The following is a 27,166-nucleotide window of genomic DNA, read 5'->3' as shown; positions in this document are numbered from 1 at the left end:
ATGGGCATTATCCAGAGAAATAGGCGGAAAAAGCCCAGGAAACCTTCCTACAAGCCAAGAGGGCGGCACAACAAGAGGCGACGGTAAAGGGACCCCGAACCACTGCAGGACCAATGAGGACAACATCCCAACCCTGGAGAGAGGAGAGGGAGAGACGGTTCGCCAGGGGGCAATGCCTTCGTTGCGGGAAAGAGGACCACAAAGCAGCGGCGTGCCCGAAAACAAAGGTAGCTGACAGACCAGGAAAAACGCCGGGCAAACCACCCGCAGCGCCCAAAAAGATGCCAGCGGCCAGGGGAGAGATCGTGTAATGGTTGCCTAATCCCAAATACTCAGTCTCACAAGCTCGGGCTTAAAGATAACTGATTTATTAAAGGAATAGTATGCAAATACAGAGAAAGCTGAGAATGAGCAAAAGCGCGCCAAATACAAACTTAAAAGCCTTGCCTTCAATCCAGTCCCGCCCCAAGCACCCGTCAGCACGCACCCCCTCCCAGGTGCTAGGAACCGTTACACGCGCCTGGGAAAGTAACCTTGAATAGGATTGCAAACCCAAACATACATTCCAAAGTTCCAAAACAAAGCAGAGCGCAGGAATGGAAAAACCCAGAAATGAGCCAGGCGGGTATACACGGAAAACGGCTTGACATGTGAAATGTTACAAAGTTAACAGAACATTGAAAGGGGGAACATGACATATCGCCCCCCCCCAGAACAATGCTAAGGAGCCGGTTTGTCAGGGTAGGTAGAGTGAAAACGAGCAACTAGGCGGGGTGAGCGTACATCGGGAGCAGAAACCCATTCAGGATGAGGGAAATGTTTCCAGCGAACGAGGTACTGCAAAGCGGAACGCTGGCGGCGGGAGTCAAGGATTTCAGTAACCTCGAAGTGTTGTTGGTTATCAATCATGATAGGAGGTGGTGGAGCCAGTTGGGGATGCCAGCGGTCCGACTGCAGGTAGGGCTTGAGCAAACTGCAATGGAAAACAGGATGTAAACGTTTGAGGTTATGGGGTAAATCCAGTTTTAAAGTAACGGGGTTAATTTGTGCAACAATGGGAAAAGGACCCACAAATTTATGGCCAAGTTTCTTTGAGGGTTGTGGTGACTTGATGAATTTGGTGGATAAGTAGACTTTATCCCCCACAGCAAAAGTAGGTTCGCGGGAGCGTTTAGCATCGGCATGACGTTTGTAGGCGGTTTGGGCATGGTGGAGAGCTTGTTGAATGTTTACCCATGAGTCTTTGAGAGTGTCAGCCCAGTCCGAGAGAGAGGCTGGTAGGGGCTGCGGGTGCGGGAGTTCAGGGATCGGGACGAACTCCCGCCCGAAGACAGCCTTAAAGGGAACTTGACCAGTGCTTTGATGCACGGCGTTGTTATAAGCGACTTCAGCAAATGGGAGTAAGTCCACCCAGTTGTCCTGTTGGTAATTGACAAAAGCCCGAAGGTATTGCTCAAGAGTAGAATTAACTGCCTCAGTAGATCCATCCGTTGCCAAGCGGTGGATAGGGCTTGCTTGGTGCCAAGCAATTTTAAAAATGCCCGCCAAAATTGTGACGTAAATTGTGTGCCTCTGTCACTCACCAAACGGGCGGGGATACCGTGAAGGCGGTACACGTGAACGAGGAAGAGGCGTGCCAGTTGTTGCGCAGTGGGGATAGAGGCGCATGGGATGAAATGCGCTTGCTTAGAAAAAAAATCTTTCACCACCCAAATGACAGTTTTTCGTTGACTGGGGGGTAGGTCAACAATAAAGTCCATGGAGATGTCCTGCCATGGGAAGGCGGGGTGGCAACCGGTTGGAGAAGACCTTGAGGCTTGCCTGTCTTGCGCTTTGTAGCCGCACAGACAGGGCATGCAGTGACATAGGCTTTAAGGTCCTTTAGCAAAGTTGGCCACCAGAATTGACGCCCACCCAGACCCAACTCGCCCTTTATTGTACAAGCAGATGCTTCTGACTCAGCTGTTGGGGCAGTTTTAGTCCAAAAGGATGAAACGGGGTTCCCCCATCCCTGCGCTTACCTATCACGCAAGTTTTCTGACTCTGGGTGCAACTGGCCAATTTGGGAAAAAGAGGCTTTTGCTGTAAAAACTGCTCTTACACACTGGAGGCATCTATTAGAAGGTGCTCTTTGTCCCTTTGAAGTTTGGACTGATCAGAAAAACCTCCAAGCCTTGCAAACTCCCAGGAAACTGAATGGCAAACAAATTCGTTGGGCTCAATTTTTTAACCATTTCAATTTTACCCTTAACTTCCTTCCGGGGAAAAGAAACTTTTTAGCTGATGCACTTTCTCGCCTCCCTCAATATCACACAGCACAAACACAAATTGTAGACACTGTTTTCTCCCAAAAGCAGCTTGGAATGGCTTGCGTAAAGCACAAACAAGCAGTAGCTGCAAAAGTGAAAGTGCAGGCTGATTTAAAAGAGGAAGTACTTCAGGCACTCCCTAACGACCCCTGGCTATAATGTAACAAAGCCCAATTAACTGAAATTGACAATGTCTGGTACTCTAACGGCAGAATCTACGTTCCTGAATCCCTTTGCCAAACCATTTTGCAACGTTCTCATGATAGTAAATCTGCCGGTCATTTTGCCTTCACAAAAACGCTCCACTTGGTGAGGTGCCAATTTTGGTGGCCCTCCCTTCATGCTGATGTGCAATCCTACATCACATCATGCCACGTCTGTGCCCAAGCAAAGAGAAAGGGGGAGGGGGTGATGGGACCACAAGGACTGTTACAACCAGTAGCCTCCCCAAAAGCTCCCTGGAAAGAAATCACCATGGATTTTATTGTGGATTTACCTGAGAGTAAAAACAAAACTCTACTTTGGACTGTCATTGACTTGTTTTCCAAGCAGGCTCATTTTATATCTTGTACTAAAATCCCAACTGCTCAGCAATTGGCCAAGCTCTTTCTCACGCAAATCTATAAAATTCATGGGTGTCCCACACGTGTAATTTCTGATAGGGGCGTCCAATTTACTTCCAAATTTTGGTGCACGTTTTTGAAATTAATTGGTGTCCAACAATCTCTCAGCTCGAGCCATCCGGCCACAGATAGGGCAACTGAACGAGCTCAGTCTACTCTAGAGCAATTCTTACGCTGCTACATTAGCTTTCAACAAGACGGGGTGGACCTTCTACCTTTTGCTGGGGTTGCTCATAATAATGCAGTTCACCAAAGCACTGGGTTTTCCCCTTTTCATTGTTTATGGCCAGGACTTCGTTCCAATACCTGAACTCCAACTGCAATCCCTGCCTGACTCCTCCATAGCCAACTGGGCTGCACAGATTGCCACTAACTGGCCAGTCATCCGCCAGGCATTAGATCACACTCATGAAACTCAGAAAAAATTTGCTGACCGTCACAGACAAGTGGAAGTTTAAAGTGGGAGATCTGGTTTATCTACCAAATTTTTACGCTCCCAACAACCCTCAAAGAAACTTGCTCCCAAGTTTGTTGGACCTTTTCCCATTATTAAAATAATTAATGCGGTGACTGTTCAATTGCAATTACCCCCCACCCTAAAAAGACTTCACCCTGTTTTTCATTGCAGCTTGCTTAAACCTGCACCAAACCGTTCTAAGTGGCACCAGCCTGCAGTAACCCCTCCACCCATCATGGTCGATGGTCACCAGCATTTTGAAGTTAAAGACATTCTGGACTCTTTTTTTTCACAAGTCTTTACAGTACTTAATTCAATGGAAACATTTTCCAGATCCTGAGTGGGTTAATGCATGTCATGTTAATGCTCCTCTTTTAACCAAAAGGTTTCATGCTAAGTATCCTTCTAAGCCCTCTTCTGCTTAGGCTTATTCTTGCATTTGCTTGATAATTGTTTAAGTTTTCTTAATCTGTCTTGTGGGGGCAGTATGTCAGATCCCCCGATCAAAGGTCTCAAAGAAACCCTTATCAGGGCATCTCCCATCATTGCATTCTCTCATGTTGCCAGATGGGAAGGGGTGTGAAGTTGGAGTGTAAAGTGGTTTATTATGGCTATGGAGCACATCAAGGACGCGGGGTTGAGATACGCCAGGAATACCATCTGGATGGGAGGGGGAGTGACATGCTTCGTGGGAAAGGGGACTAACTAAGGGGATGTAGTTTTAAATTAGGTTTGAGCAGGAAATCTTTATTCACAGCTTGCCTTCTGTACCGTTTGTTACGCTTCATTAAAACAGTTTAAAGAGATCCAGCCTCTTGACTGCGTATGTGTGAATGCTCGAATGATCAGGTGCTGACAGATACATTCTTTTCTGTTGCTAGATATAAAACAGAACTGCTATAAGAATGAAATGTCTTATGAGCAGGTTTGACAGGAGACTCTGGGCAATTTTTGCCTGTAAACATCTTGTCAAGATCAAGCAGAGATTATCTAGAGGTTGCATCTGTAGCTAATTCCCACACAAAAACTCCAGTTCCAAACCTGAAACACCATTTTTTTCCCTAAAAGCAGTTCTGCATTAGGTCAACTAAACTAAACTAATTTCCAGTAATCGTATACACATCACATATATTAAAACAAAACAGTGTATTAGCACTCTGTTAGAAGCCCCCCCAAAGTGAGAGTATTAACCCTGAAAGGTTGGGTGTTGGACCTAGTGGCCAAAGACCAAACTACATTTCTTCAGCTTGTTTGGATCTCCAGAAATACAGTGAATGGACTTTCCTGGTTTTTAAGGTTCTCACTGAAATTCGAAGTATTTAGGTTGCCATCTTTTTATATTTGTTCATAGGACAGGGAGCATAAGCAACGTAACACCTGGGAATAGCTTGGTAGCACCTCCTATCAGTGACTTGGTCACAAGTCAGACAGCTGAACTACTGCCAGGGATATTTTTAGGCAAGACATCACCTTCAGCACACAACACCTGGAGAGGGTTTGATGACATCTCCTGCCAATAACTTGGGAATCCAAACAATTGATCATCTGCCAAAGATACTTTTGTGTCTAGCATGCCTTTGCTCACCCTTTCTCTTGCAGGTGTCAGATTAGGGAGCTCTTTATCTTAATTTTACAAGTAGCAATACAGATAAAAGGCTCAAAGTGGGAGTGATTACATGTAAATTGTCATGGTTAAGTAACCCTTTCTAAGCATGACTGTGGAGTGTGGAGGAATTTACAAGAAAATGGTGCAATTCACAAAGCTTGCAGGTGTGGAGGAATTTCATATTATATGTGCAGAGAGAGGAAAGTGGACTGCATCTTGCCAATGCTTCTGTGGTGCTGCTACAGGCTGTCCAGGCAGACACTTCCCACCAGAAGAATGTTCTTCAAGCCTTGAAAGGACTTTTCCCATCTCAGTTTTGGCTACAAAATAACCTGACATGCATGCCACAATACTCAGTGCATTGCACAGGATTATGAGAGAATAATTTATCCCTTTAGACAAACAGATAATTCTGTTCTGATATGTAGTAAGTAGGGCGAGGATTTCTATGACCTAAAAATGTTAGAAATATGCAAACATTTATGACCTTAAAACCTTTTAAATATAACCAATTAAACCAAAAATATGACTTTAAAGCAAAAATATGACTTTACAATTTTTCTGAAATTAGCACCCAATTTTTAAAAATCTGTGCTTACCCACACACTAAAAGGTTTATTCTTCTTCACTTCCAGTGCAGAAGTGCTAGTATTGAAGGAATCAAATGAACATTTTGAGAGTAAAATGGTCATCCTTGGATTAGTTTTCATTAACAGCAGAATTGCATTGGATGACCACATGCATTTTATCAAATTCAAAACTTCTCTTGTCCACCAGTATGTTCTTGTATCTGGAGAAACTCCGTTCGATATCACAAGAGATTATAGGAACAAATAAAAAAAAAAGCAAACTCATCTGGAGAAAATTCTGGCTCAAAGTCTTCAAATTTTGCTTCAAGTCCATTTAGAACATTACTTATTTTGCAGAGTGTTGAATAACCCAGATTAGATTGCAGCACTCTTTGCAGTTTATCACTATTTTTTTCAGCCACTTTCCCCTTTGCTTGCTTTAAATCACTCTATTTGTTTTACAATCACTTGCATCACTAAGTTCCATTCCTACAGTTTCAAGGCAGGTGATTGCTCTTGATAATCCACTGAAGTTAGGTCCTATATATGCTAAGTTTCCAGCCATGGTTTCAGAAAAGGAATCTTGCACAATCTTGATGGAGATTCACAACAGTCAAATTCTTTAACTATCTGCTGCAAAAAAGAATAATTTGTGAAATAATACATAGGCGCATCCAGCCAAGTCCCCCAGTGTATCACAACAGGCTGGGGAGAGAGAGCCAAAGTAGGAGCAATTTCTTTGAACTTTTGTACTCGAAGTGGAGCTTTAATGAACATTAGGATAGTTGCTTCGAATCTCTTCAGCCATTTTGTGTAAACCATGTGCAAGGCATGTAATATGGATCATTTTTGGATAAAGAAGTTTAAGTCCCTTGGCTGCTTTAGTCATGTATGGAGCAGCATCTGTTACAAAGAGAAGGATATTTCCCCTTTCTACACCATCTGGCCAGAGTAGGTTCACAGAATCGTCAAAGAGCACAGCAATAGTGGAATTGTTTACTTTTTGTAGAGTTTCACATGTTAGAAGAAATACTTCACCAGGCTTATCACATTTCAGCATGCCAATAACAACATTGGCTACATATCTTCCGTTTACATCGCTTGTTTCATCTATTGAAACCCATATCTTATTGTTGTCAACAGCAGATCTTATCTTTCCTAACACAACTTCATAGCAGGCAGAGATGTAATTTTTCCTTACAGTTGATTCATTTGGAATTGGGTGACTTGCATACTTCTCCAAAAAAACACCTGAGGCTACCACTACCTAATTTCCTTAAGGGAATATCTGAAGTAACTATCATTGTACAGAGATCCTTACAAAATTCTGACTGGGTATTTGATGACCCTGCAGTTGAAGAAGCAGCTCTCTTGAAAAGGAGACGTTGCCTGTTCTCAGTGAAGGTAAATCTTGCTAAACAACTCTTGTGTTTCGTGGTGTCACGATGTTGTTGAATATCAAAACACTTTTGGGCCGATACCTTAACTTCACACAATTTACAAAACAAAGTATCACCATCACTACTGAAAATCTGCTCCCCAAAGACGCCGTAATTTCACTTGCTGAACATCTACTTTTAGGCATGTTGAAATCAGACTGCAGCTCTCACGTGATTCCACTGTTAATATGTTTTCTACTACAGATTAAGGTTACTATGGTAACTAATCATTTTGGCCGGGTGGAGAGGTTGAATTTAATTGTCCTCTTTTGGGATGTTAATTTTTGCACCTGGGGGGAAGAACTTGCCTGGACTTGTTTTAGTTTCAGTTTCCCTTCTGTGTAGGCATGTAGAGAGTTAAGCAGCTCTCACTGAGAGCCTGTAAGAACGCAGAAGCTTTTAAATATGTTTGCTTTCTGTAAATAAAATTATTTTTATAGAAATGCCTGGTGTATGACTTTTCTGATCTCTCCTGGGTCAAAGGCTTTCCTAGCAATCTGCCAACGTCCACCACCTCTAACACACACATCCCTGAGTTGGGGAGCAAATGAGAAAAAGAAGGGGGAAAAAAGGCAAATTCTTTTTTTTTCCAGGCCTGGTCAGGGAAGAAGCCTCTGCCTGCTGAAGTCATTTTTAAAAAGGTTGCTCTCCCTCTCTTACAGACACACACACACAGCCCTGAGTTGGAGAGCAAATACAAATTAAGAACAGGCAAATGCTCACTTTTCAGGCCTGGGCAGAGGAGGAGCCTTTTCCCTTTCTCTCCCTCCCTCACACACCCGAGTTGGGGAAAAAAATAAGAAAACAGAACAGGCAAATTCTCACCTTTTTTTTCAGGCCTGGTCAGGGGAGAAGCCTTTGTTCCCACCTCTCTCTCACACCCACACCCACACACCCCTCCCTGAGTTGGGGAGCGAATAAGAAAAGAAACAGGCAAATTCTTACTTTCTTTGCTGGCTCGAACTTGCTGGCTTATCAGGAGGGTTGCCTATGACCAAAATATGATGTTTGTTACAAAATTAAGCAGAAATATAACACCTTTAAAATCAAAATATGACTTTTCAGGCAAAATAAAAAGCATCTAATTCTCACCAGATTACTCTAAAACATGTTTTAACTTACTTATGAATTCAAATAACAGTTCCAGAAAAAATATGACATGTCATAGAAATCCTCACTCTAGTAAGAAGCTATCTCAACCTGAGTGAGGCAACTGGTTGATATTCAGCATCAGCTTTCCAGACTTTCCATGCAGATGTCTGTTTCAGACTTATCTAAAGATAAAAGTCTGGAATATTCTTGATTATGGAATAGGAAAAAGAATTTCTTTCAGCATTGACACAGTTCTACTTCCCTAGGACTTCCTTGGTCTGAGGCAGGTGACAGGACCATCCCAGAAACAATGGTGGAGCCACAGGCTTCCCAACACCATTAGAAGCATTAGTTTCTAAAGCTTTTCTTACTAGATTAAGCAGACTTGTGCTCTTATTTATGATTCTTCAGTTTGAAACTGTGAGAATTGGCTGACAGAGTTCATTTGGAACTGTCCAGGGTGCTACCTGGACCAGAAACTTTGCTTTGAACTCTTGCTTTGAGGCTGATCTCTTCCTTGTCTTGTCCATCAGCCTTTTCCCAAGAAGCTACTTTAACTGCAGCAAGGTAAAAAAAGAGTGAAGAGTGAAAACAAAATTGGTGATAAAGAATACAAGAGGCAGTTCTTATAGAAAGGTTCTGTATTTCCAAAGTGAGCTACTTCAGAGAGACACCATTATGCTGCTACACGGTTAAAGCCAAGTCTTGGGAAGTGTAGACCTCTGAATGGAGAAGGTTACATCTTTATCATCTCTGAGATTCTGCCTATATACCAGAAAGCCATCATTAGTCAACACAGAATAGATCCAAGGGGTTTGGCTATACACCCAAGGCTGCATGCAGCCTCCAAATGCTTTGGGAATGGCCTTCCAAAAGTTGCCACCAAGCTTAACATATTAAAATCATATTATCTAATTCATGGGAAGTAATTGTATTAACTGTATTTGATTAATGTGTACTATATCACTGAAAATTACAAAAATATAACCTTGATAGCAACTCAAAGGAACACAAGTCAAAAGGCATCTGAAAGGAACCCAATGTCTTTTCCTTTGGCTGCAAAATATGCTGTGGCAACATGCAGCCTTAAGCATTATAGTCAGAGCAGGAAGAATAAAACAAACCCTCAGAGACCTGTCAGGCAAAAAAAGAGTAAGAATGATTCACAGCAGAAGAAAGGAGAGAAAAATAAAGGTATCTTATAAAAGAATACCAAGAATCTTCACATGAAACACCAAAAAGAATAAAGATTCCAAGTTTCTGTTATCATACTTCTTTCTCTGCATTTTTGTTTTCGATAATTATAAGATATAAGATAATTCTATAATGTAATAAAATTTATTGTAGAAGAAGTAACACTTTCAGGCACCAGGTGCCCTTCTGGGATTTCGATTTTTTTTTTTAAAAAACCTCACAAGATTTGTCAAGTCTCATGTTTTTTATTAAACTAGACCATCACCAAATTCTTATATATTCTTGTCTGAAACTGTAAGATGTCATACAAGAGTCTCAAGAGATTTGGTGATCTCTCAAGATTTAAAAAAAGTATGAAAAGATATATTCTGGGGACCTCTAGATACCATCTAGAAGAACTTTCCCCAGTCTTGTACCTTCCCTGTGTGCTTGGTTACATCCCCCTGGATGTTGTCAGCGGGGGGGTTACATCCCCCCCCCCGCTGACAACATCCAATGGCCATTCCTGGCTGAGTATAATGGTATGTGGGAATGACCTCGAGAGATGGAAGGGCCGCAGCCTAGACAACAGTCTGATAAAGCAAGCCTGAGTCGAAAGGAGGGGTGGGGGGAGAAAGTGTCTCAGAAGGGACCCTCCCTAGTTTTCGGGAGAGTAAAAGTAAAGGAGGGGAGAGGTATTTTTAAGCAAGCAGCACAGCAGGCAGGTAAGTGGGGAAGGGTGCATGAGCATGCACAAGTAGTGGGGGGAGGCATGGCGTGAGTGTGGTGGGGCTTGGGGTGGCTGCTGTCAGATAAGGGAGGGTGCACAAGGGTGTGTGGGTTGCTGGCAAGGCAAGGCACGGAGTGAGCACAGAGGGGCTGGGGGAGGGTGCGCAGGTGGGGGAGTCTTACCCAAGCAACTTGCGACCTTCCCCGCCAGCTTCCCCATTGACTTTGCTTGTGGGAAGCCAGCAGGGAAGGTTGCAAATTGTGATCATGTGACCATGGGATGCTGCAACTGTTGTGGGAGCTGGTTGCCAAGTGCCCAGATCACATCACGTGGCTGCAGGGTGCTGGGAAGGCAGGAACTTCAAGTACCGGTCATAACCACCACTTGTTCAACACTGTCGTAACTTCAGTTGCTGAACGAGTGGTCATTAACCGAGGACTACCAGTAACCAGTACAGTACAGTAAGGTACTGGCAACAGTAGAGTTCCCCTACATTACTGTTCAATTAGTCTATTGAGTGTACCCAGCAAACTATATGCCCATTTTTTGTACTGCAACCTGCTGGATTGGCTGGATCAGGAGAGATTCCTGCAGATGATTTAGATGATTTAGTGGGATTTAGAGAGGCCAGATCTACAATGGACCAGTGCACCATCCTGCAATTCTTAATAGAAAAATACACATGAGGACAGCAATGCCTTTTATCCATTGTTTGTATCAATCTTAAACAGTCTTCAATTCCATCCCAAGAGATAGACTCTGGGGGAGGCCTGCCCTCACATCTATTGACTGATAGTTACTTTCACTAATCTGGATGCTGCATGAAAACTCAGTCACCTAAGTTAGGTATAATAAAGCTGGCTATCTTACTGCAGACATTCTAATCTGCCAAGGATCAAAACAGGGATGAATTTTAGCTCCCCTAATGTTTAATATTTATATAAACTCAGTGGTTGCTGCTGTTACTAAAAAAGAATGCCCCCCCCCCGCAAGCTCAGGAACAGACATTTGGCAACGCTGCCGTATGCAATTCCCTCAGTTACACAAGTGGGCCTCAGGAGAAGTTTGCGGGCCTTAACAGAATTCTGTGAGGAGGAAGGGCCTACAATTAATTACTCTGACTAAAATTTCGGTTTTCTTGGGAAGACTTAGCTGCCATAAACACCAATGGCGAATAAGAACTAATAAATAGAACAAGTTGAAGCTATTTTTCAAGCCTTTGGAAGTTGGCAGGGACAATCAAGTCATCTCTGCCAAAGCCAGTAATAGTTCCAAGACAGTCCTGGGCTTTTTTTCACTCTAAGATGCATACCTGCTGTCATTAAGCCGATTAAAGAGCCAGTTTGGTCTAGTGGTTGAGGCAACGGGCTAGAAACCAGGAGACTGAGAGTTCTAGTCCCAACTTAGGCATAAAAGCTGGCTGGGTGACCTTGGGCCAGACCCTCTCTCTCAGCCCAACCCACATCACTGGGTTGTTGTGGGGAAAAGAGGAGGAGGAAGGAGTGTTAGGTATGTTCATCACCTTCAGTTATTTATAAAAATAATAAAGGCAGGATAGAAAATAAATAAATAAAATAAAGCTAAATCTATATCCCAAATGCTGTACACTGCATAGATACACCTACAATGACCTAAAGCCCATGGATGCTGTTCAATCTAAGTTTTTGCAAGCACTCTTCCAGGTTCCATGTTGTATCCCAAACATTCTAATTGGCATGAAAGCAGGAATGATCCCACAGGAGGTAAGCGTCCGTGTTTGCCACCTTATTGGCTCAGAGGTCTCTTTTCTGATGGCCCACTGGCCCCACTAATTCTTCTTGATGACTTCTCAACAAGATGGGAGTAAAAATAATAGCTGACCTGTGTTATTTCTATCTACTCTTTTCTTTTTGTTCTATCCTTTCTATCCACTGTTTGCTGCCTCTAGGCCTAGAGGAAACAAAAGCCAAGATTCACTATTGTACTTGACAGACTTGAACACTACAGGCAACCTAAAAAGGTGGGTTCCTTCTGGGACCCCTTTTAGATAATGAGCACAATTCATTCATATGCCTACAATAATTCTACATTAATATGTAACTTTAAAGAATTCACACACACACAAAATAAACCTTAATCGTAATGAGCACAACTCATTAATATGCCTACAATAATTAATTCTACATTAATATGTAGCCTTAAAGAAGTAAATTCACAGACACAGATCAGGCATTTTATCTACAATGCTCTGAATCTCAATTCTATGCAGTGCTGCTGACAAAAAGTAACCTATTCCAAAAAGAAACTAGGCAATGTTTTGCTCCTTCCCTTTAGAGAATTTGTAAATCAACAATCTTCAAGTACTTGTTGTAAAGAAAAGAAATTAAGTGGCTGCAGTCTTACAATCAAGCATCAGCAGGAAGCAATTTTTATTTACTCTGGCAGAATAAATGGGTGTTAAAGACAGCTTTGTAAATAGCTGGGAAGTAAGAGCACTTACTAATTGCTATGTACAGTACATAGTGACTTGACATTTATTTATTTGTTCAATTTCTATAGCTGCCCATCTCACATAAGTGTTTCTGGGCCACCCACAATTAAAAAAACACACACACAAAAAACAAATCAATAACCAAAACAACAAAAACCATTGAAACACATTAAAACAATAAAAAACCATAAAAACAACCAGCAGGACAGTACAATCCACCAGATCCCCAGGCACAATGGCAAAGCCGTGTCTTCAGCGCCAACTTCACCTCAGGGGGGATGATGTTCCGAAGGGTGGTGCTGAGGCAGAAAAGGCTCTCCTCCTGGGTCCTGTCAGATCCATAATATGTCCCTTCTGCTGCACCTGATGGGATGGGTAGATGTCACATTAGGGCCCTCAAGTGAACCATTCTGGCTTGATATTCTCAATGAGATTCTGTCTGCAATTACAGAATAAAGATTTGCTTCTTGGCTGGACAGGAGTGGGGGTAGGGTAAACAGCGAGCCTTGACGTTTTGGGGCATGAATTTGCAAATTTTAGGTAAACATGACCAGCATTTCCATTTCTCAAGGCTGACCAATTTAGAGCAAAATTCCTGGCTAGGGTAATTGACCAGAAAGGAAAGTCCAGCTGACTTTGCTGCTGGCTGGCCTATGTTCAGGAAGGAGCACCCAATGTTTCCCTCCTTGCCTGAAGCTCCTGGAGGAGAATGCCAGCTGCTGTTTTGTAAAGAGAATGTACTTTAAATCTTTTATGCAATAAGTGGTTGTGGAATGAAGAAAGCATTTAGGGCAGAATTGTTCTCTCTTTTTACAACTTTTTGCAAAGATGGTCTTTTCAGTATATGCAGCACTGCAATTGTTCTATTTTTGTCTTTGCAACTTCTACATATTTCAACCCATTTGACCAGAGCTGCACTATTTCCATAAGCTCAAGGGCTTTCTGTGTCATACTGAAAGTTGTGCCCCAAAAATTGGGTGGGCAAGGGCTGGTAAGTTTTAAGGAGTGAAATGGCAGTTTGCCCCTTTACATCTACCAAGACTCCCTGCCCAACTTTTTAACTCCATCCACTTGGGATGGCAAAAGACATGCTGATGGAATTCCTGCAGCCAAAGGCCAAACCTTTTGCATTCCTGGACTAAATCAATGGTAACCAAAAGGAGGTTCTGTGCCGTTAAAGCCCACCCAGCAGGGCAAGAGCAAGGAAGCAAGAACAATACAGAATCCAAAGATGTCCCTTGAACACTATTCTGGGTAAAGACAGATACTGGAAACTTTAATATGAATTTTCCACCCTCACTTATAGTGAGTTAATGAAAGCAGTTAAGCTCTCAATAGATTTGCACACTGTCTGTGATTGTTTGTGCCTGTGTTCTCATCCATTCCTTTCCCAGACTCTCCACAATATCTCACATTTGTACACCTTAAGATTTTAAAACTTTTAAAAAAGGGAGCCTGATCTGCTGCAAAGCAGTGCCAATTTGCGGCATCATATTTATTGAAAAGAATACCCATGGACATTCTCAGGAAATAAAAAAGGATGGCACTTACTTGTCCAGAGAAAGGAAAAATTTAAGTTTGGGATGATGGGGGAATATCCTGGGGAGGCTAATAGCAGTGGTGTGGAGCAATGTCTCTATTTTACCTTTGTAAAGTGAGTGGCAATCATTTTATTAACATAATCATGGCATGCTCCCAAAATTCCACATGTGCTCACAAATGCCCCCCTAGTACTGCTCTTAAAGGTATTGTTATGTTTGTGGAACCTTTCATCCGCAGTCGCAACAGCCAAGAAATAGAAAAAACAGAACATATACTTTTGGAACTGTCCCCTTCTGTTTGTTTGGTTTCCCTGTAATATGAGCCACAAGACTGTTTCTTAACTCATTGCCTGTGTGCATTTGGTGGCAGTATCACGACAAGGATATTTCTCCTAATACACGCTGAGGTCATGGTGATTTCTGGCCAGAGAAAGATCTTCCACCACAGTGGGTTTTAGAGGGGTGCTTTGTCGCTGAACAGCAGCAGCCTCTTATTTTTCCCATTACCTGGTACACCTAAATTCAAGGTTGGAGCTACAAACGAGCCAGTCTGGTCTAGTGGTTAAGGCAACGGGCCAGAAACCAGGAGTCTGTGAATTATAGTCCCGCCTTAGGCATGAAAGCCGGCTGGGTGACCTTGGGCCAGTCATTCTCAGCCAACCCACCTCACAGGGTGATTGTTGTGGGAAAAATAGGAGCCTAACCCAACCAAGACAGAAGTAACATGCGTCCATCTCAGCAGGCAGAGAGCTTAATGTGAGATTCAGGGGAAATTGACTTAATCACAACATGCACCCCAAGTACCTTGGTGTTACTTTAGACAGGACTCTTTCCTATAAAGAACATCTGATGAAGGCTGCCACCCGACTGATAAGCAGAAATAACATCTTATATAAATAATGCAGCACTAGTTGGGGTTCGGCAGTGGACATGTTGCGAGCGTCTGCGCTCAGCTTGGTGTACTCAGCAGCAGAGTATTGTGCCCCAGTGTGGCTTAACAGTAGGACTGATGCACAGCTGCATGAATCAATGCGCATCGTCAGTGGGACAATACGATCTACTCACACATACTGGCTGCCTATTCTGAGTCATATACCACCCCTGGATGTTAAGACGGAAAAATGCCCTCCTTCAAGAACACCAGAAGATTACTGATAACCCCAGCTGCCAATATTGAATTACGTAACATGCCTGGAACGAGACAGGTGGAGATCTAGACATCCAGCCATTTCAACTGCTAAATCACTTGTAGAAGATGACTTCAACATCCACAATATGGGGAAACAGAATTGGCTAGAAAATTGTCCTCCACAATGTCGAAGCTTACCCTGCATCTCAGAGAAACCATCTGGATTTGATCAGCCCTATGTGATAATGGACAACATTGAACAGAATCCGCACAGGCCATGGTAGATGTGCTGATGTCCTTTATAAGTGGGGCAAAATGACATCACCGAATTGTGACTGTGGAGCTGAACAGCAAACTATCCAACATGCAGTGAGAGTGCCAAAACAGAGCCTATAACGGAGATTTCTCTGATTTCCTGGCTGTGACAAGTGAAGCAAAGAATTGTATTTGTAATCTAGACATACGTCTATAATTTTATACCCTACATTTGGTATCTTGTATTTTATCTCCTGTGTTTTTATTCTATTGAACTGCGGTGTGAATGTGCCATATGATAAACAAACAAACAAATAGGAGGAGGAAGGAGTATTAGGTATTTTCCCTGCCTTGAGTTATTTATATAAAAAAAGGTTCCTCACCTTTCAGGCATAGCAGAGATAAAATGCTAGAGGTGATGGATTTTTTAAAGGTTAATAAAAGAACTCCAAGCAGCTAACAACAATCTTGCACAGTAGAAGTGTGAACCAAAAAGAAACTTGCACATTAAGCTTAATTACATTCAGAAAAGAATTCAGTCTTCACATAGTATTTAGATGAAGGGAAAAAAAGTAGCTTACATTTATTCAGTAGATCTGGATACAAGTAACTTCATAGTAGAAAGCTCTTATTCATCACTAGTTCTTTGTAGACATTTTTATGGAAAATGTCTGCATGCAAGCGAGATGAAAGGATGAGAGCTGCATTCTACAGCACCTCCTGCTTGCAGGTGTGCCAAAAGGTAATGGAGATCATTAAACTCAAACCCGAGGAGGAGGGAGGGAGGGAGAGAGAGAGGGAGAGAGGGAGAGAGGGAGAGAGAGAGAGAGAGAGAGAGAGAGAGATGCACTTTCAATGTCATAGCAGTCAACTGACATTCCTTTGAGTGCAGCAATTTTTAACAGTAATCTAATTGATTCACCTTTAGTAACTGGTGCAAAAGTCTTGTCAAAGTCTAAATCTTTCCTTTGAGTGAACCCTTTTGTAACCAACCTTGCTTTATATTTTTGAATTTTATCATCAGCATCCCTTTTCAGTTTGAAAACCCACCTATAATCTAGACAGCATTCATTGGGAGGTAGATTTACCAGTTTCCATGTTTTATTTTCTTTCAAGGATGCTAACTCCTGTTGCATGGCAGAATGCCAACTTTGTGCAATCTCAGGTGGTAAAGCATTCACTTGTTCTAAAGACTCAGGTTCTGTGAATATGTGAAAAGCCTTTACTGTTTCAGCCTGAAAACGTGATGAAAGAACACCTTTATTATCTGCGAGGTAATACAGGGCTTAAATTTTGACTCCTATCACTTTCCTGAGAAGTAACTGTCTCATCAGACAGACCTTCAGTTTGCTTTTCTGGCTTAATGTCCTCACTAGGCAAAAGATCACCATCAGCAAGTCCTTGCTGTTCTCTTGTGGTGGTCAGTTCAACTGGAGAGCTAGAATTTAATCTCCCCCAGCTAATCATCAATTTCTCTCCCACTATGAACCTGTAGCTCCTTTGGCTTTGTTCATAGCCAACAAAGATGGCTTTCTTTGTTGAGGGGCCTCCTTTCCTTCTCTGTTTTGGAATATGAACCCATGTGGTGCTACCAAACACTCTAAGATGGCTTACCTTTGTTTTCATACCATAAAACAAGTGGAATGGAGTGTCCTGGATCACAGAGTTATACAATCTGTTTTGCACATAACAGGCAGTGGATATCCCTTCTGCCCAATATTTACACAATAAGTTCCAATCTTTAAGCATGCATTCCATTGATTCTTGCAGTGTTCTGCCCTTTCTTTCAGCAACACCATTTTGCTGAGGGATGTAAGGGTTAGAATTTGTTCTATCCCTTTGTCTGCTAAGAATCTTTTAAATTTGTGAGAAAAGTACTCTCCTCCTCTATCACATTGGAGTGCAGATACAGGCCTTGGGAATTTTCCATTTGCCCATGTCACAAACCCTTTAAATTTCTCAAATGCCTCATCTTCATGTTTTTATAGATAAATGTGTATCTTGAGAAATCATCAATGATGGTCATTGCATACCTTGCTTGTCCAAGACTTGGAGCAAAAGGACCAATAGTGTCAGAGTATACAATTTCCAAAGGTCTTGTTGTAACTCTGTCACTGTGCTTACTCACAGGAGCTTTTAGTGTTTTGCACTCTTTGCAAACTACACAGTCTAGGTATTTATCACAGGGTTTTATCGTTAGGTCAGCACACAGCTGTGGCATTTGTGCTATATACTTGAAATTAGCGTGACCAAATCTTCTATGCATCAGGTGTACACATTGGTCATGATATGGAGTGTTGCCAACTGCAGCCTTGCAGTCTGGCTTCCTTGCATTTTGCACAATGTACAAGGAATCTTTTAACATACCAGTAGCACACAATTTCCCATTTTTATGTATCTCACAACCATTTTTCTTAAATGTTATGACATACCTTGTTGCAGCTAATTGTGCCACAGGTAAAAGGTTTGACTGTAGATTTGGCACATACAACACACCTTTCAGTTTCTCCCAAGCAGGATAAATATATGTCACCTTGTCCCATAATTTTGGTCACAGACCCATCAGCCAAAGACATACTTTGTCTGTTTTAGACAGTGATACAAAAGAGCTTTTATAATTACATAAATGACAATTGGCCCCAGAATCTAACACCCATAGATCAGAATTACCCTTCTCAGCAACCTGTGCAATTTGGGTTGTCTGAAGAGCCTTCTTCTGTGTTGCCCTTGTGTTCTTCTGCTCTGTCTTTCTACTCTTGGGTCTCAAGGCACAGTCTTTCTGCAAATGTCCAGCTGAACCACAAGTGAAGCATCGCTGGCTGGCTAGTGCTGTTGCCTCAGCTTTGTTTTCTGGTGCTGCAGCTTTCCAGAAGAGATGGGGGGGGGACCTTTCCTCTCTTCTCCCATTCAGCGAGTAAGCGCTGTTTAACATACGATGGGTGAGGTGTGCTTCAGGCATTGCCTCCAGGGTACAAATCAGCATGACCCACGTTTCATTCAATGAGGACAGCAGGATATAAGATTTTGTGAGAGGTGCAAATTCCATACCTCTCTCCTGCAACTCAACAAACAGCCGCTGAATATGATGCAGGTGCTCAGGAAGGCTATCTCCTTCTGCAAGGTAGGCTTTGTACAGCTTTTTTGTCAGGGTAACATTACTTCCCTCTGTTGCCTTTACGTACAAGTCTCTCAAAGCGTCCCAAAGTTGCTTTACAGTCTTTATGCCACGCACATACACTAGCTGATTGTCCTCAACTCCCAGGATAATGGTGGCTCTAGCCCGCTCATCCTGTCTAAGCCATTCAGCGCTGGGATTTTGGGGTTTCCTCACCAATTGGCACCCAAAGATTCTCTCTGCGAAGATACATTTCCATCTTCAGGGCCCAATTCAAATAGCTAGTCTCTGATAGGTGCTCCAGAGGCATCACTGAGGGCTGGGAGGCAGCCATGGCTGCTTCTTTCTTTTGCAAGTCACTTCAGCTGGCTTCTTTGTCCTGCAGAACAGCAGCAGCTGGAAAACCTCCAGGCAGCTCCAAAGGAAAATCTTCACAGGTCTTTGCTACCCGCCTTTAAAATGTCCATGAAGTGTGGAGCTGATCTCTCTGCTCTCTCTGGACTGGGCCCATAACCTGTCAGAGTGTGCTGGAAAGTATTTGGCCTGAGAGTTCAGAAAAATCACACACCAGGCATTTCTATAAAAATAAATGTATTTATGTGGAGACAGAATTTTATCAGCATCCTTCTTATAAGGAATGTATGTGTTCAGCTAACTGTGTAAGTTGTAATTGTCAAGGAAAATAATAAGCTTCCTTGTCTCAAGAGCTCCAAGGCTCTCCTGGGGGATAAGGATGCCTAAGAATAAGTCGGAATATGAGGGAGGCTGGCAAGTACATGATAGTTATAAGTTGGGAGATGGCACAAATGGAAGGGAAGGGAAGGGAATAACCAGCAGAAACCAGTAGAAGACAATACAAAAATGCAAGCATGCGCACATGGGGGTATCTTGTCCGAAAGTAACCAGACAGGTAATTGTAATGTTAAATTCTCCTCCCATTATTAGATCATTCCACTCCCAAAGGAGGGCCCAAGATGGAATTTTATACCTGAAGGAGGGCAGAATCCCTAAATGGTGATGGGTGTAAATGTAGTGTATAGTTAACATAGATAACACAAATATATGCATGCCTATGTACCCTGTGACAGAAACTGTCCAATAATCATCTTATATTTGTAACTATCTTATGGACAATAGTATAAAAAATGCTGTCTACTAACACAAAGGGCTCTCCTTTTCAGAGGAGAGACCCCCTTGTTACGAGCGCTCAAATAAAAGGGTTATCCTATTTCTCACTTGGTGTGTTTATTGGGACCCATACCAGGTTTAAAGGACTCCGGTCCTACGCTGTGATTTGTGGCCCTTCAGATTGGTGACTCTGCTGGGACTCTGACTTGGTTTCGGGCTAGCAGTACAACGCCCAGCATGGACCCACCACCTTGGTGGAAGGGCGTGAATGCTGCTCTCCCGAGTGCAACGCTGTGGTCCCTAAAAGAGAACTAGTCACTGTGCCTTGAATCACTAATCCACGCATGAGCCAAGGGCTCTGGAACTACCGACGGAAAGGTAAGACACTCCTTTCTTCTCCCCTGTCTGAATCCCACGAGCCAGAGGGGCAGTGAGTGGTTTTGGAGTGGCCCAGAGAAGGACAGGACAATGGGGTCTGCGCAGACTAGGAGAAAAAGGTAAAAGGAACAGGGGTCCTGATGGGTTTGAGTCCCATCCGGGTGGGTTTGAGTCCCATCTGAGAGACCAAGGCCCTGGAATAAAGGGTCAAGGGATGTGTCTTGGAGCTCAGGAACAAACAAGTCTCATTCGGAATTTTAGTCATTTCGCAAAACTAGGAATGGCTGTGAATAAACTGGTAGAAAAAAGTGATTCATGGACAGAGGCTACAGAGGGAAAATGGCCAAAAGGGGGGTCTACAGATTATGGTGTGCACCAGAATTTAGGGAATTTTGTGTCAACATTTGGAAAGGAGGAAGTTGGAATTGTTGGGAAAAGATTTGGATTTCAGGTATTTTAGCATGTTTAATGAGCTAAGACAGGATGAATTGAAATTATTGGAATATTTTGGCCTTGAAGCCTGGAAAAAAAAATGTGGAGACTCCTGGGGGAAAAAAATATTGGGAGAAGGTGAAGTACTATCACCACCCTACAATCCAAGCCATGAGGTTGGTAGGGGAGGATGTCGGGGTTGTGGAAAAAAGGTGGAACCTGGGGGGAGACCTACTAAATTAAAATTGAAAATTATTAGTAGTTTTTATTTTGTTTTGTTTATTTTTGAGTATGTTTGTGCATGCACATGTATTTTGTTTGTTTGTGTGTTTTGATTTTTATTGTTTCTTTGGAAGATACCTTGGGATGCCATAGGTGCCCACTGGCCCCCAAGTTTGTTCCTTTGATGGGAAAGCAACCAAGAACAGCTGCCATGTTTATAACTATGTTTGATTTTTATAACTGTATATGTCGTTTGTAAGAAAGATGATGATTGGCAACGGTATGTGGATAGAAGTTTTGATGAAGTGTCAAAGGTTGTGATTTAGTTGAGTGTGTGTGAATTGGATAGATTATTGTATTTTGGGTTTAAATTTGTTTTTGGTAAGGCGGGCAAAGACAACCTAGCAAAAAGGGGAAGGGTAATGAAACTGGTTTATTGCCCTATGCAGGAAGCGACCTGTTTTATTGCTGTGGTAATAAATGTCTTCAATGATTTCCTGTGGACAAGGTGGGGTGGTGTTATGTGGCACGCATCATTCCAGTGCTGAGAGTTGTAGAAGGAACAAAACATCCCCTTGTGGGAGGGGGACACCCTTGATATCCCCTGGTCGTAAGTCAGAAAAGGGGTGATGAGGTTTGGGCATGGTTTCCCTCCTATACAGGGTGGGGGATCGAAATGATGAATAGGCTTAACAACTACTCTAGGATAATGGATTCTATTATAAATGAGACCCAATTGGCAATAGGGCTGCTCAATGAGGAGTTAAGGACAGTTTGTCAAGCTGTTCTTAGGCAGGAGATGAAAATGGAATCTTTGTCAGCTGCTGTAATGGGGCCTTGTGAACAAACTTCTGATTATGACTGTTGTACTTGGATTGCAAATACTAGTGAAGAAATTCCTGATTATTATGATGACATTATTCCCCAGCACCGCTCAGAAGCAAGCAGATTACAAAAACAAGCAAGGGAGATTTTAACAAGAGGTTGGAACCTGTTTGATGCCCTCATCTCTTGGCTGCCTGATTTTATCTGGTTAAAAACCCTGATCGGTTCTATGCCAGTTTGTGCTTCAGCTTGTAAAGCTTGTTTGCCCTCTAAAACAGTGACTAGTTTGTTTTATCAAGCTACTGTTACTTCAGAAGAGATGGATTATGGTTCAACAACAGGAGGATTCTCTGTTGTGAACCAAAGGGGGGAATTTGTGGAGACAGAATTTTATCAGCATCCTTCTTATAAGGAATGTATGTGTTTGGCTAACTGTGTAAGCTGTAATTGTGAAAATAATAAGCTTCCTTGCCTCAAGAGCTCCAAGGCTCTCCTGGGGGATAAGGATGCCTAAGAATAAGTCAGAATATGAGGGAGGCTGGCAAGTACATGATAGGTATAAGTTGGGAGATGGCACAAATGGAAGGGAAGGGAAGGGAATAACTAGCAGAAACCAGTAGAAGACAATACAAAAATGCAAGCACGCGCACATGGGGGATATCTTGTCCGAAAGTAACCAGACAGGTAATTGCAATGTTAAATTCTCCTCCATTAGATCATTCCACTCCCAAAGGAGGGGCCAAGATGGAATTTTACACCTGAAGGAGGGCAGAATCCCTAAATGGTGATGGGTGTAAATGTAGTGTATAGTTAACATAGTAAAGGTAAAGGTAAAGGTTTCCTTTGACATGAAGTCCAGTCATGTCCGACTCTAGGGGGCGGTGCTCATCTCCGTTTCAAAGCCAAAGAGCCAGTGTTTGTCCGTAGACACTTCCGTGGTCATGTTGCTGGCATAACTAAACAGAACGCCATTACCTGCCCGCCGAAGCGGTACCTATTAATCTACTCACATTGGCATGTTTTTGAACTACTAGGTTGGCAGGAGCTGGGACTGGCAACGGGAGCTCACCCCATCATGTGGATTCGAACTGCCGAACTTCCGATCGGCAAGCTTGGCAGCTCAGTGGTTTAACCCGCAGTGCCACCACGTCCCTATAGTTAACATAAGGTAAAGGTAAAGGTTTCCCTTGATGTTAAGTCCAGTCGAGTCCGACTCTAGGGGGCGGTGCTCATCTCCGTTTCTAAGCCTTGGAGCCGGCGTTGTCCGTAAGGACCCATCCGTGGTCATGTGGCCGGCATGACTGCACGGAACACTGTTACCTTCCCGCCGAAGCGGTACCTATTAATCTACTCACATTTGCATGTTTTCGAACTGCTAGGTGTGCAGGAGCTGGGACTAGCAACGGAAGCTCACCCCACCGCGCGGATTCGAACCGCCGACCTTTCGATCGGCAAGCTCAGCAGCTCAGCGGTTTAACTCGCAGCGCCACCGCGTCCCTATAGTTAACATAGATAACACAAATATATGCATGTCTATGTACCCTGTGACAGAAATTGTCCAATAATCATCTTATATTTGTAACTGTATCTTATGGATAATAGTATAAAAAATGCTGTCTACTAACACAAAGGGCTCTCCTTTTCAGAGGAGAGGCCCCCTTGTTACGAGCGCTCAGATAAAAGGGTTATCCTATTTCTCACTTGGTGTGTTTATTGGGACCTATACCAGGTTTAAAGGATTCCGGTCCTAAGCCGTGATTTGCGGTCCTTCATTTACAGAAAGCTTCTTACATGAATATTTACAAGCTTATGCATTCACACGTGCTCAGAGTAGGACAGAAAGGAAACTGAAACAAACAAGCCCAGGCAAATTTCTTCCAGGCAATTTCCTTATATGGTCATTTTTTCACACCCAAAACTGAGGATACTTAAGTCTGATCTTCTCACCCTGCCAGAGTGATTTGTTACCATAGTGGCTTGGTCCTTGCAAAACAATCAAATGCCAACAAAGACCACCTAAAAAATATGGCAGTGCATCTTTTTGGGAAATGGGATTTGTCTACTGAGGCAACCTCATGATAATCGATAACAATAGGAGCAATCTTAATCCCCTCAATTTACAAACCACCAATTACAAACTTCAATTTTGTGGAGTCAGCAATGTGGTAAAGTTTAAACAGTCATAAAAATAAATGAGGGTTTACCTCTTAAATGAGGATGCTAAGTTTGGGGAAACCTGGGCAGAAATAGACCAAATGAACCTGATTCATCTCCCTTTAGCAGCAGCTAATGGAAATGAAGCTACAATCAGGGCAGATGTAACAGAATCTTGTGAAATTTAAGGCAATTTAATATCTAATGCTTATGAGAATGCTGAGTTGATCCCTGATAATTCCAACACTTCAGTTGATTGCCCTTCTTCTGTAAATTTTCAAGGTATGTGTTTTATTTGCTCTATTTACAGTGAAAAACGGTGAAAGGTCCCCTGTGCAAGCACCTAGTCGTGCCTGACCCTTTGGGGGGACGCCACTTTCACAACATTTTCTTGGCAGACTATAGAGCGGGGTGGTTTGCCATCGCCTTCCCCAGTCGTCACCTTCCCCAGCAAGCCGGGTGCTCCTTTTACCGACCTCGGAAGGATGGAAGGCTGAGTCGACCTGAGCCAGCTACCCGAGAATCCAGCTTCCACTGGGATCGAAATCGGATCATGGAGCCTCGTGTGGCGCAGAGTGGTAGGCGGCAGTATTGCAACTGAAACTCTCCCCACGACCCGAGTTCGATCCCAGCAGAAGCCGGTCACTGTAGCAAATCACATCTCTATTGTGTGTGTGTGGGATGTCACATGGGTCACCTGACTTCCTCTTCCTCCTCCTTCTTGGGCATTAACAGTCTCCATTACCTCGTGGGCAGACATGCAAGCAGGAAGAGCTGCAGAATGCAGCTCTTCCCTTTTCATCAACCAGTGTTGATTAAGTGCTTTCTACTATGAACCTACCTGTATCCAGATCTACTGAATAAAAGTAAGCTATCTCTATTTCCTTCATCTAACTACAGTGTGAAGACTGAATTTATTTCTGAACATAATTAAGCTTAATGTGCAAGTTCCCTTTCGGTTCACGCTTCTACTCTGCAAGGTTACTATTAGCTGCTTGGAGTTCTTTTATTAACCTTTTAAAAACTCCATCATGAAGACCCTGTACAATTGGCAATAAAAAAAGAAAACAGGCCATGGTTTCTATGGCACATGCACCCCAAGGACACCACTCTGCTGTTATGATTCTTTATACATACATCACAGGGACAAACAGCATATTCTAATGGACCTTCTGTATCTAATGCCCTTTGTTTAAGGTTAATTTACCTTGATCTAGGCCCAGGGAGGCTGAGAAGCCTTCCAGGCTAGGTGGCTCCAGAAGATATTGCAGGGAATCCCACAGTACATTCCAAGGGGGGCTCTGAGTGTGCTGCCTCAAGTGTTTGTGGAAACACCGTCTAACTAACTCTGACCCTTTTGAATCTTAGACCCTCCTTGGCACATCCCTGACAGGGATGGGCATCTCCAGTACATATGACTTCACAACCAGTGGGGCAGGTAGAAGGCAGGTGATGGTAGAGCTGCCCAGCTCAAAAGACCCTCAGCGTGAGGGTTGAAGCTGGTGAAGTAGGAAGCGAGCCACCTGGAGATGAACTAGGCCTTTTGGTAAACAGCCTTCAATAAAATGGGGTTTCAAAAGTATTGACTTCTGCTTGTATAGTCCCTAGATATCAGCCCTTTGAGGTAGTCCTGACAAGAAGCACCAACCATGAGTTCTAACACTACTTTTATTGTAAGGTTATAGTAACAGAATTTTGCAAGACTGAAAGTACTGACTTTGATTGTTGGAAGCTGGCAGGAAGTTGCAAGGAGGTGCTCACTTACTGACCAATGACCTTTGCTTAACTACAGCAAACAGGGACTGCAGGGATTGCTGTTGCTAAACAATGCGGTCACGTGTTGTTGTGCTTTATAACCACATCACTTAGCAATGGATTGCCACTGTAACTCAAGGGCAGAATTTAAAGACTACAGATTTGGCTAAGAAGAGCTGTCTGAGATCTGAGCTGTGTAACAAACCAGGAAAATATCCTGGAGTCATTGTGGAGTTGACTGTGTGGCAGCTGTGAAAAAGGAGCATTCCATTCTTTGGATCAGCAGGAAAGGGAGTGATAATAAAACTGCTGCCATTGTAATGCCATGATACAAACTACCTATCTGTATTTGGAATGCTGTGTACAATTATGGTTGCTATATTTGAAACTGGGATGACAAAAGTGCAGAAGAGGAAAACCAAAATGCACAAACACATTCCTCACAAGAAAAGACTAGAATATTTGGGATTCTTCTGCTTAGAAAAATGGTGACTGAGGGAAGACAGGGTCGAGGTGCATAAAATCATGAAGGGCCTGAAAAAAGAGAAGGGAAAGTTTTTCACCCTTTCTCAAAATATTAGGACCAAGGCCATCTAATGAAGCTGATTGGAAGATTTAGAACAGGTACGTTTTCACACTATTTATTTACTTCTCTAGCAAATGTGTATAGCCATCCATCTCATGAATGTGACTGTGGGCAGCGTACATTAAAACACTTCTTCCTAACTGACCTGTGCAAATTCATTCCCCATAGACCTGGCAACGTCTCCAAACTTGGATGGCTTTTTGAGGGAACTTAAAGTGAATAAATTAATGAAGGACACTAATGGCTTAGTAATATGTTCCCTCTAGGTCAGGGGCAGCAAGAACACGCACGGCCCTCCTTCCAAAGACTGTTATCCGGTAATTCCCCGTACTCGGAGTTAAGAAAGGGGGTGAAGGTGTTGGCCGGCCTTCTCCCTCTCCCTCTCCCCCTCCGACCGCCCTGGCTGTAGAGCCTGGCCTCGCTCCGTGCCCCAGCCTCTTCAGCCCTCTTCTCTGGGCCTGCCCCACTCCTCTCCAGGCGTCCTTCAGCTCCTCTCGTACCGGCCACCCTGAGGCAGATCAAAACCGCCCGGTCCACCTCAGGATCACCAGCCCGTCGCGAGGCCAGCAGGCCTCCAAAGGCCAGCACCGCCTAGATCCCCCCTACCTTCTCCCGCGTCCCGCTGGTTTTACGACTCGGCCTTCCTGGGCCAGCTCAACGGCCTCCCGAGGGAAAATCTTCCCACGGGGAGCGTGGCCTTCTCCGCTCCGGGTCCGCTCATCAGCTCGCTAGAACAAAGCCTCGGTCAGGATCCCCGCGAGATTCAATTCGCCGGCAGGCGGGACGAGCCCTTCAACCCGGGGCTGGAGAGGCTCCTAGCGCTGGAGGAAGAGGGCGGGCCTCGGTCTCTTCGGCGCGTGCCGCCCCCGGGGGAGGGGGGTCTCTGGGGCGGCAGAGCGAAGCCTGCTTGAGGCAGCCCGGCCGAGGGGCGCGAAGCCTGGAACAGGGATGCTCTAGCAGGCCCCGCGCTGCTGCTGCTGCTGCTGCTGCGAGCGGGCGGTCCGCTCCTCTGCCCCTGCCCCAACAGCACCACGCGAACCTGGAGGGCCCCCGAGGCGGGCGTGGCTGCGGACGGCCCGGACAGGCCGCGCCCCTCGGCATCCTGCGCCCCCTGGCCTGGCAGGCGTCCCAAGCCGAGCTGGACTATAACTCCCAGAATTGCTAGCGATGGCCTCCCA

General features: G+C 43.7%; 1 long non-coding RNA gene across 1 annotated transcript; it reads right to left on the bottom strand.

Annotated features, from left to right (window-relative positions):
• Window positions 1-427: 427 nt before the first annotated feature.
• On the bottom strand, window positions 428-27,127 carry LOC134504020 (uncharacterized). The gene is made up of 4 exons (XR_010068621.1): window positions 26,595-27,127; window positions 12,737-12,831; window positions 7,949-7,991; window positions 428-973 (listed from the first exon to the last, which is right to left on the bottom strand). It is a non-coding gene; the product is annotated as an uncharacterized LOC134504020 (long non-coding RNA).
• Between the last annotated feature and the right edge of the window lie 39 nt (window positions 27,128-27,166).

The sequence above is a fragment of the Candoia aspera genome, chromosome 11 (assembly GCF_035149785.1).
Source record: "Candoia aspera isolate rCanAsp1 chromosome 11, rCanAsp1.hap2, whole genome shotgun sequence".
Lineage (NCBI taxonomy): Eukaryota > Metazoa > Chordata > Lepidosauria > Squamata > Boidae > Candoia > Candoia aspera.
Note: the sequence above shows the minus strand (reverse complement) of the source record. Positions and strands in the feature narration are given on the sequence as shown.